This window comes from Helicoverpa zea, chromosome 12, assembly GCF_022581195.2.
Source record: "Helicoverpa zea isolate HzStark_Cry1AcR chromosome 12, ilHelZeax1.1, whole genome shotgun sequence".
Lineage (NCBI taxonomy): Eukaryota > Metazoa > Arthropoda > Insecta > Lepidoptera > Noctuidae > Helicoverpa > Helicoverpa zea.
Genome location: NC_061463.1, coordinates 5211528 through 5224110, shown reverse-complemented (window position 1 = coordinate 5224110; position 12583 = coordinate 5211528).

The window sequence follows — 12583 nt, the reverse complement described above, 5'->3', positions numbered from 1 at the left end:
TACCGTAGCTGTATACATATTTCATGAAAATTTAAACTCTTAGCATTCGAAATAAAAATGAATTTCAATCGGGAAGAGTAGTACTATATAATGCTATAGATAGAAACTAAAAAACAATTTTGCTGTCCTTCAAAAAAATCGTCAAATATGTTTAAATGCGTGAATGATTCAAATGCGTTTTTGGTACTTTAGGAGGGGTATATCTCTAAATCCCCATGTGCTAGTGCAACTTTATGTTCTGGACTTCGATTATGTATCAAATAATCTATAAGAAATGATATATTTCACCTTTGCACCAAAAATGCTGTTGACCAGTGTAATATATCAGTTTGCTTGCTTCCTTCAAACTAAGTACATAGAAATAATTTACTAAACAAATTACATCTATTTTAAATTAACCAAATCTTGTTACATCTGGCAACTTGTTGCCTACAGTGGCAACAAATACTGAAAACTAGAATAGAAATAATATTTTACGTGGCTCCAATACAACATGGTGTGATTTTTTTGCCCGTTTTAAAGTATACGCATTCGGATTGGCAGTGGAGAACCCACTGTGAATCCTTATTAAGAGCGAATAGCACTTGATTAAAATCATATCAGAAACATCTTACAAAAATCTGTCTCACTATCACAATCACTATATGCTTACAGTGCAGTTGGCATTAGTTAGATTCTCATCAACAGCACGGTAATTTTAACTGCAAATCCAGATTATCAACATTTTAGCTACAAACTTACATAAGGAGATTTTTAAGCATAAAGTAAAAAGAACAATGGTGTGATTTTGAATAAGTAAAATATTCACTTTCATTTTTTAGGTACCCATTACAAATGTAAATTACTTAAGTAATGTGGAATAATGACTATTGTCTTTTATCCATAACTAGGCATCACAGCAATAAAATCTTTTATCTCTAAGTAAATTTTCTAATTTCCATATTACGTTGTTGAAGAAACCTTTCTATTAGTGCTGGCTGATTCAATAAAACATTGTCTAAATTAATTTTTAGTGCTTCTACATAGGTACTAATTTTAAATGTCTACCTATTCATCCATTTGAGTGGGCACTGACAAAATCTTAATAGGACTTTTTCACTTATTTTTAAGAGTTTAGCAATCCATAGGCAGATGTCATGCCATAGGCATAGCCGATTTACCTGATAGCCGGCTATTTCATTGCTGGTAATGGTTTGGTTAACATTACAGTTAAAGGGTGCCACTTTTACATACTCAAATAAACTAAGGTAATAATTAACACAGGTACTAAGCACTTAGATGCCTGAATATTTTTACTGTTGTAGCTTTCTACTTATGACCAAAGCTAATAGATATAGCTCTGTTTGGGTATTACAAATCAAGATTTTTTCTATTTTTGAATTATTGGTGTAGCATGTAATCTGAATATAAAAATAAACAAATATTTGTTATTAAAGTGCTTTGAATACTAGACTGAAATAATTGTTTTGTCTTTAGTCACAAATATTGACAAGTGGACAATTATGTGGATAATATTAGTTAAATAATGGGCAGTTTATGATATAACCCATTTCTAATTCAGTGATTTGATGTGTTATTATTACTTACATATACATTTAGTTTGGGAAAGCACTGTCTGCTCCGAAAAGGATATATATTTCTATGTATCTCAAAGCAAATATTAATATTCTATTGACAAAAGGCTGAACTATCGTTTCAAACAAGTTGCATGGATGCATTAACTACATTTGTGTTTTATATTCGAAATAGAAGGTATTTATTAGAACTACTCCCATTTACGCCAAGACTGACAAAAATAACTTAATTTAATTGCGTGTACGGTATTGCCCATAAGTACAGCTTCGGACAAAGAATAGTGAAACATTTAAAAGTAATATTATATCTAATCAATGTTGTAAATTTGTTACTGACCTTAAAAGAGCGTCACGTTTTCTCCAACTTGGTGCAATCCGGTTTGCCACATCAATACCAATTTGTAACACATATCAGACCAATAGATTAGCACAATTTCACTTTTTTCACAATATTCAATAATTTCTTCTGTAGTTACTACTCACTACGTACCTAGACCACACGCCCACAAAATAGCGTACACAAACAGTATTCGGAAGCTAAAATTCTAAGTAGATGCTTATAATAAACGTCAATAACCCGGGCCAAGCGGCTGTGAAGATGAAGAGTTATCTAAGCTCAGCGAACAGTATCACTTTGTATTGGTTTCGATAATTCAATACACTAATAACTTGTAGCTCAATTAGTAAAAAAATAATACGTACAGTAGATCATTTCATTCATAAATAAAATAAAACTATCCTACTAAAAGTTAGCCACTTCCCTAGCTTTCCGTCGTTCACTCTCGCTCGTCCCGGAATGGCAATGTTACCAGTCTACGGACGAAAACGCTTTTCCCAGATGGTAGAAAATAACTTCGTAAAAAAAACTTTAAAATAAATCTTCCAATAAATTAATTCTTAAATTACTGATTGTATCCGTGTCCTAAACTACATCATTGTACCTGTATTGTTTTTTATTTACCTTGCAAATATTATGTACGCAATGAGGAGAAAGTTTTTGAAAGGGTGGAGGTTTTTGGAAAGAAATTGGCACAGTCTGCAATGCATGTCCATCAGGATTGAGGAGCCACTTTTTGTATCTTAATGAAATTTTGTACTTATTTAGTAGTAAGTTAAAAAGTATTGTAGACTCAATCTTGGAATTTGTAGTATAATAGTTCAAAAGTTATATGAACACAAAGGTGGCTCCTCAATCTAAATATTTGGACTGAGGAGCCACGTTGGAACACAGAAAGTATACGATGTACATTCTTGAAAATTTTGTATGATTTAGTAGTAATTGAGCGCAATGAGTACTAAAAATTTAATTCCACTACCTTTAATATTTAAGAAGGTACAATACTTTTAATGTGGCACCTTAACCCATACAATGAAAGTGTGAATTCCCATGAATCGTAAGTGGCAAATTCAAATTACACCCCATAAACATTTAGTAGTAAGTGTGCCTGAATTTGTAGTACATAAACAAAGTAGCAAAACTGAGTGAATTTTGTAAGAAAACGTATTTTAAGTGGCTCCTCAATCCTGACGTTTCTGAAATGAGAAAATGCTTGAGTTACCTGAAATCGGAATGGAATAAAAAAAATAAAGACACTAACATTTAGTATAAATTTCTACTAAATATACATGCACAAATGAAAATTGTATGTATTCAATATCTGATAAAAAATCATCTTTTCCATATTCCTTAAGACGTCGCCATTAAGGGTGACCATGTAATATGAAGAACATCAGGATAAATAGCTCTCAGCTTTGCCGCCGTGCTCTCGCTGTGGCGGCATATTGGGCTGACATAGTGTAGTCTCAATATATGACATGTCATCGACACGAAAGAAGAAGAAGCTTTGCCGCCAATTTTTTTATATTCTTTATTATTTTTTATCTCTAATAATTTGTCGTCAATCGTCGTGCTGTATCATCTTATTCTCATTTAGTACAGCTGTCAATTTTACTAAATGTGCATGATTTTTCTAAAATGTTTTGATGTAACAAAAATGTTCATCAATCAGTTATTAAAACTGCAGTATCAGTTTCCTGAACATGACTTGGAAAACTTGCTATTCAAAACACCGACAAAATTTCTACTAGAAATTAAGAACAAGGTTTTAACAACTTACTTAGCAATTCTCCAAAATTAAAATTAAGAATAGATACACATGCTTGGCAAAACCTTTTGATGCTAGTAATATTATGACGATCTCGATGGCGCAATGATCATCATGCCGGACCGCCGAACCTGAGGTCCCGGGTTCGATTCCCGGTTCGGTCGACATTTGTGCTTGTTGGCCGTGGTCTGGGTGTTATGATATGTATTTATAAATATGTATATATGTAGCTATATGTAGTTTATCAGTTGTGTTAGCACCCATAACACAAGTTAATAAATAACTTACCATGGGGCTAACCGACCGTGTGTGAAAAAGGTGTCCCGACATTATTTATGTCCCGACATTATTTAATATATTCTAGTCATTAAAACCTTTTGAAACATAAAGTTCTTAAAACCAAGATTGAACATAGGTGCCCGCTTTTTTTGCAAAAGAGTGTATTTTAAGTACCCTTAGTGGCAGTTGCGGAAACTCTTTACCAAACTAAATAAAATATGGCCTAACACAAGGTAGCTGCTATCAACCGTTAAGGAGTTCCCTTAACGCACTTTGTCTTCATTGTCAGCAGTGGCGTAGCGTGGGGGGGGCAGAGGGGGCACATTCCCCGGGCGGCAGCTTTTAGGGGGCGGCAAAATTAACCCAATTAAAAAAAAATTGTTCGCAACTAGTATCTGCGCTACATAAAACTGTCTAACAATAACAAAACATTAAACAAGTTGAAACTTTTTAAACTTAAAATTAATTATTGTTAAAATTTGGTACTTAAAACACACGTGACACTACATTTTACGTTATTTTGGTTTTGAGTCTTCAATAAAAAATAATTAAAATTTCGCGCTCGCTTCGCTCGCGTATTCAGAAACTGTATGCGCTTGATTTTGCATTTGTCAACAAACAGAAAGTTAAGGGGAACAAATATAATGACCACCATAAAATGCTTTGATACCCTTAGTTTTGTAACCAGAAATATCTACTGAACACCAGAAAAATAAAGTCTAAAAATGTAATAGTACCAGCTATTTTAGTCACGACTTCACTTTAAATTGTATTCGACCACCAAATTTAGTAAATGATCACCAACACTTGACGACCAAATTAATGTATTATTTTTGCCTAAATAAGTCACTGTGATTGCCATAAAATGTAGGCTTATTACCAAATAAAGTATTATGATGCCATATTAAGTTATGTGTCCGGCTTGCAATGCATGCGCGAGTGTCAGTATGACGAGTGACAGGGGAAAATGGAAGAAAATGACATATTGCGCTGACCCCAAGTAAAATTGGGAACAGGGCAGGAGAAAGAAGAAGAAGAATGTGTTTCTCAATACACTCCCTCGAAAACACACTCTTATCGCACTGTTTAGAGGCATGCAATAGACAATTTTCCACCCTAGTGCAGGAAAAGGGTTCCCATAATATTATAAAATTTATTGTATCAGGCCGAACTTATTTTTTTGGAGTCAGTTTACTTAAACAGGATAGCAAGATGTAAAAACTTTGATTATCATTTTATATTAAAACGCTGGTATAATTTTGATGATCATTTACTACTTTTGGTGATCATTTACTACTTTTGGTGATCATTTACTACTTTTGGGATAACAATAATTTATTTGGACTCATTTTGCTTAAATAGGATAGCAGAATTTAAAAACTTTGGTTATAATCTTACTTTAAAATTGTGGTTTAATTTTGGTGATCATTTACTATTTTTGGCTTACGCATGATTTATTTTGGAGTAATTTCACTTAAATAGGATAGTAAAGTGTTAAAACTTTGGTTATAGTTTTACATTAAAATGCGAGTTTCATTTTGGTGATCATTTACTATTTTTGTCTGCTATTTGTTACTATATCTGGTGATCAGTTAAACATAAGCCAAAGTTAAGTACGTTTGGGCTAAAATTTACGTAATATTTGGTTTAAGTCCCATAAAAATTTCGCGCTCGTTAAGCTCGCGTATTCAAAAACGATATGCCCTTGTTTTTGCATCTATCAACAAACAAAAAGTTAAGTACGTTTGGGCTAAATTTTACGTAATTTTTGTTTTAAATCCGATAAAAATTTCGCGCTCGCTTCGCTCGCGTATTCAAATACGATATGCCCTTATTTTTGCATCTGTCAACAAACAAAACATTAAGTATGTTTGGGGCTAAATTTTACGTAATTTTTGTTTTAAGTCCGATAACAATTTCGCGCTCGCTTCGCTCGCTTATTCAAATACGATATGCCCTTATTTTTGCATCTGTCAACAAACAAAACATTAAGTATGTTTGGGGCTAAATTTTACGTAATTTTTGTTTTTAGTCCGATAACAATTTCGCGCTCGCTTGGCTCGCGTATTCAAAAACGATATGCCCTTATTTTTACATCTATCAACAAGCAAAAAGTTAAGTACGTTTGGGCTAAATTTTACGTAATTTTTGGTTTAAATCCGATAAAAATTTCCCGCTCGCTTCGCTCGCGTATTTGGAATTTTAATACCTTCCAGAAATCAAGTAACGAAGATATAAAAGAAAAGTCTACTTGAGAACCTCCCCCTTCTGCCGGGGCTGCGGGTTGTTCGAAAGAGTTACCATAAAACATAAAAGGCCTTCGACAGAACACGACGGTTTTTAATCAGTAAGAGTCTGACACTCATTCGCCGCTGCTAACCCACAGCGGGAAGGGTCATTTGATGATTTTTAACGTCGATACAAAAAAAAAACCTTTTTTTGAAGTCGGTTAAAAATGACAAACGGCCAGTAACACTTGTTAAAAAAAATACACGGGAAGGGGCGGCAAAATCGACAACTGCCCCGGGCGGCAGATACCCAAGCTACGCCACTGATTGTCAGGTCTGATATGGTACTCATAACATATTTCGGTGTAAAGATCTCGTTAATACGAAGCCAATGATCCCAAACACTTGGCAGTTGCTATATACCGATACGGAGTTCCCTTGATTTTCTGTCGCCTCCATCATCAAGTAAGATCCAAACCTATGGGACAAAACTGCGAGTAGAAAGAAAAAAAAATCATTTCGGTCCAGGCGTCTTCGAGGTAGCGAGTAACAATGAAAATAACAAGTGACTTGAGAACTCGCTCCTTTTTTTTGAAGTCGGTTACAACAACGCAGCAAATATGTTTCATATGTAATGCTGTCATTATTAAAAAAAAATGCGAAGTATCGAATTTACGGACAATGAAAATCAAATCCATTGCCACTACGAAATACTAGGCAGTATGGTCGTAACACTTAAGCCTGCCCTATAAAGGGCAAAAAAAAACAGGCGCGTTTTTTGAATTTGGAACATTACACCGCTCCAGCAAATAATGTAGAATGACAAAGCAAGTTTATTAAATAGGTACTTTATTAAGTAAGGTTATTATATAAATACTTTTGTATTTACCCAATAATATTTTGTCATTCAAGAGGCGGAATAGCCATAAATGTGTTTGCCTACAGAGGTTTAATAAAAAATTGGCGGTAAAGCTGAGAACTACCTATTTATCCTGATTTTTATTCATATTACATGGTCACCCTTAATGGCGACGTCCTAAGGAATATGGAAAAGATGATTTTTTATCAGATATTGAATACATACAATTTTCATTTGTGCATGTATATTTAGTAGAAATTTATACTAAATGTTAGTGTCTTTATTTTTTTTTTCCATTCCGATTTCAGGTAACTCAAGCATTTTCTCATTTCAGAAACGTCAGGATTGAGGAGCCACTTAAAATACGTTTTTTTACAAAATTCACTCAGTTTTGCTACTTTGTTTATGTACTACAAATTCAGGCACACTTACTACTAAATATTTATGGGGTGTAATTTGAATTTGCCACTTACGATTCATGGGAATTCACACTTTCATTGTATGGGTTAAGGTGCCACATTAAAAGTATTGTATCTTCTTAAATATTAAAGGTAGTGGAATTAAATTTTTAGTACTCATTGCGCTCAATTACTACTAAATCATACAAAATTTTCAAGAATGTACATCGTATACTTTCTGTGTTCCAACGTGGCTCCTCAGTCCAAATATTTAGATTGAGGAGCCACCTGTTGGATATGGGTGCAGGTGAGACAAAGAAAACACATGTATCCTGAACGACTGTTATATTTCGAATGTAAGAACGTACGATTAAAGTGAACATTGAATGTTTGACGAATGATTGAAGTAGGTATGCTTTATATAATCTTGGATATTTGTAAAGGAGGTATTATACGTACATCATGCGTATATTCCAACAGCCCCCCTCAAATGTACAAGCATTTTATACAATCATAAGTCAAAAATCGTTAATTCAAACTTGGCTGCAAAACCGCACCTTTTGAACGTCAGGAATTTATAAAAGACAGCCACCAAAACGCCCACCTTTCACCACTTCCTATGTGTTTTTACTGGGAAGAAGAAGTGGCGCAACAAACTCCCCAGCAACACATGTCTGTCTGTAGGTTAGAAGAACCTTAAACATTGTTTGATATATACAGTATATAATTCAATTTGTATATTACAGTATAGGACAATATGCTATATTGACATACAATTTATACAATCATAAATAGTACCTGTGGCATATCAAATTTCAATAACTTTGATCAACAGCTTAGATTATAAACATAATAGCATTCTAAATAAAATCATTGAACTGAAATTATTCAAAAATTTACATTAAGTTCAACTTAATTCTAAAAACTTTGCATCATAAGTCAAAGTCATTTGCATCATTTAGGCCTTTACAAACACTTATGAAAGTCAAAAACATAAATAAGTTTGATTCTAGTTGCTCATTCCAACAGTAGCTTCCTATGGAGAAGAAGAGGCAAGTAACTCCATGGTTACTTTTTTTTTTTTAAATACTTAGTATGGTATTACAGTTTATATGTATATACAATACATACAATAACAGCATGCGGTCATGTAGAATCACAAACAAAAACATATGAGAATTAAATTACCATTAAAATGCTTCATGCTTCAAATTTTCATGTTTCACGAAAATGCATGAGTCAAATACCATTTATAAGAATAATTATTAAACATGATATGAATCTTTTAATGTACTTTGTAACTTATCTTGTAATAAGTATAAACATTCACAGTCATTAATACTTTTATATGTACATTGTCACCAGACAAATAGTCAAAGGAAAAATACAATTTTACTAGCTGGTGTAATCTTAATTTGGTTATTAATTAGATATTGTTATGTCCTATGGAGCAGGACCGCCACATTTCTAAGCATTTTTTATCTTGAACTTAATGTTCTAATTAATAATATGCTTTCTTACAAAGTGTGGCTTTTATATATGAGTTTTAAACCTCATTCAGTTCCAGACTGTAGCCTGGTTGTCTGGTATTTTGTTATTACATTTACTTATTTATTTACATATACAACCTTACATCTACCCTTACAGGACGTGCCTAATGCGGCAGATGGGTTCTTATTAATTCTAAACTAAACTAAAAACATATAAATAATACATCACACAAATCAACACATAAAAACTTAACTAAATTCGTCACAATATCGTTTGTGATTTGTAGGATTATTAGCGATGCTAATACAACTGTTATTAACTTCATATATCATCATTGGCTGTTTTATCAGAATAGAACTATGTTATAATGATTTTATCCAAATAGCTTCTCTTATAGCTTCAAATAAGCATATATTCAGCTTCTGTTGAGGAACCGGCGACTATTTTGTTTCCGTGTATTCCACGAAATTGTACAGTTATCAAACACTTTAAATATGTGATCTGTTGTACTTATGCGGTCAATAACGTCGCCTCAACCAATCAGAATCTGCATACCCTGCCATCAGTTGTTTGTAATCACATTTCACATAGGTCAGCTTTAATTTAAGAGTTCCTTTTATGTATCTCAAAAGATGTTTTAACCAATTCCATAACTTCATTAATTTTACTTTGATACTGACTTATAATACCTATAGCAGCACAAATTTCTGGTCATGTACTAAGCATTGCATGCGCATTGCGTACATAAGGCACTTCCATATACTTTGATATATCTTCCTTAAGAATGCCTTTCAAAACGGCGGTTTTTACGTCCGTAAGATGGGCATCTAAATCAAACTGATTTGCAAGTGTTAAAATAAATTGGAAAGTTTATATTTGAAATACATTAGTGAACGTTTCGTTATAATCTTGTAAGTATTGTTGAGTGAAACCACGAGCTACTAATCGGGCTTTATACCGTGTAGGTTTACCCAACTCGTTATTTTTAATTGTACCTACATACCCATTTTGAGCTTTTTATGTCTCAATTAGGTATTTTACGTATTTTTAGGTCTTGCTACGATAGTCCAAGTACTATGATTAGACTCTATTTCACTTTCTGTGGTTTTCAACATAAACTAGAATCATCCCTATTAAAAATGTCACAATAGGTGCATGGTAGTGATTGAACAGTTGTGAACGATAAGCAAAAATGGATCATCAATCCTTTTATAATCTATTGGGGTATTTTGAGAATTATTTTTATTACGTCTGAGTTTGCTAGATGAAGGTCCAGCTTCTGAGCTATTATCAGGGGAATGATTATGTTTGTATTTCTTGCCTATTAACTTTGCCGATTTATCGTCGTTATCGTGCTTGTTAATTTCTCTCTCAACCTCATTGCGGGTGACATTGACATTGACATATTCTGTTGCTCTTTGGGTGAATTTACAAAAGCAGCTACCCACAGGATTTGTTATGGTAACTAACAACAGTGAAATACTTATTTTTAAAAGTATATTTATAAATTTTATGTTTGCTACAATATCGCATTGGGTGTAACCTGTAAAGATATTTGTATGTTTGGAGAGAGTAAATAAATAAATAAATAAATTTAGGCGGGAATTTGAAGAGGAATTATAGAAATTCAACTCATCAAATCAACATCCCTCGTAATAGGGAACTGATCATTTTCTGTATTAAATAATTTGTAACCATTTTGGTCGTAACCAACTTATATGGCTTTAAATGACTTTTCGTCAAATTTCGAGGCTTTAGTTTTATCATGAACATGTCGAACCGAATCATCATCATTATTTTAAATGTCTTGAATGACTTATTTTCAGTTTCGTATTTTTGGTATTGATTGTGCCATATTTCGTATGGTGTTTTATTATTCGAGGACGCTTTTATGGGTAGTCTATTTGTATATCTATTGTATATTAATATAGCTTCACCCCAGAATATTTTATATAATTTCGCACTTGTAACCAATGGTCGAGCCATTTCGGTCAACGTACGATTCATATGCTCCTCGACACCATTTTGTTGTGGCTTTATTCCTTACAAACACAATAATAATCTTTAAATTCATTAGAAAGATATTCTCGCCCACTATCGCAATATAAATTAGTTTACTTTATGGTTAAATAAGTTTTCACTTTTAGCAACAAAATCTTGAAAACATTTCAGCACTTCTGACTTAGCGTACATCAAATATTATATAACAGTATATTACACTGTAATGTATAAAATTGTCTATAAAAGTAACAAAATAGTTCTTATCATCGACAGTACATGGTTTTTACCAAGTATGCAACGTTCACATAATTCATCAGCATTATCAAATAAAAACATTATTTTCATCAACTACATATTTGAACATTTAATTTTTTTTTGTTTATTTAAGTAACCTAGTGTACTATGCCGTAATTTATACTCTTTTACACAGTCTTGGTGATTCTCTTCAACTAAATTTAAAATTATTCAGAGAATTATTACTGTTTAAAAGTAATACTGAAAACATTATTGATTGATGTTCTCACCTGTCATAAAACATTTATTATTTTTACCATAAATGTTAAAAAAATTACCGACATAGGTACCAGTCTTTTGGCATATTCTAACGTACCTCCGGTGAATATAAAACGTCATCAATTGATCCTTGAATTTAAAATTTGTTGTTCATTACCTCGATTTACCCTTTACCAAACTCCAGGATTGAAACTCCTTTCCTAGCAACACCGATCTTCAATGGTGTGGATAATTCGACGTACGAGGTTAAAACCTTTTTACATTGTCAATCTTTTAATTTTTTTTTTTTTTTTTTTTGATTTGTCAATATGATATGTCATCATGATCTGTCACACCCATAGATATAATATTACTAAACAAGATTGCGCACGCTCAAAATATATATTTACGAAAATGAACTCTATTCTAACGCAATAAGGTACTAAATTGGTTGCATAATACACAGAGGCAAATCCGAGCCGAGAGGGATAGTTCGAACGGAGGCTGTTTGTCTCTTTCTAACACCTTGCCAGCATAAAAAAATGTTGTGATCAAAAGTTTTGTCTTCCCAAAAACAATTGAATCACTTATATTTTTATCTTATTTTAACAATTGTAAGTCAACAAATTAATAACAATCGCATTAATTTATTCGTATTTATTATTAAAACATAAACAACATAACTTTTTATTTTGCTTTTTTTTATTTTCTAGCGGTAACCCTGAACATTCTTGGCGCGTAATCAGCATTTAAAATTTTGTTTATATTTTTTTTGTATTAAATCAATTTAAACTATTAAAATGGTGAAAAAGTGTTGCGTTTCTACTTGCAAAAGTGAATCCTATGGTGGTTGCAATATATCGTTCCACAGGTTAGCTAATATATAATAACATTTTCGTAAACCAAACAACTAGGGTGCCCATGAATTCTTGTAACGAGTCAAAATATGGGTGATGGATTTTAAAACTGTTGTACTATTGTTATAGCTTCCCAAAAAATGAAGAAAGGCGACATAAATGGCTCAGCAGTCTATATATGAAGTAGAAATACAAAAAAAAACAGTCTTCACTTCGAATCTTCCTGCTTTTATACTGCTAATTTCCGCTAATTATTAAAAGCCTTTATTAGTATCTTAAGGTCACAAACTGCGTAAGTT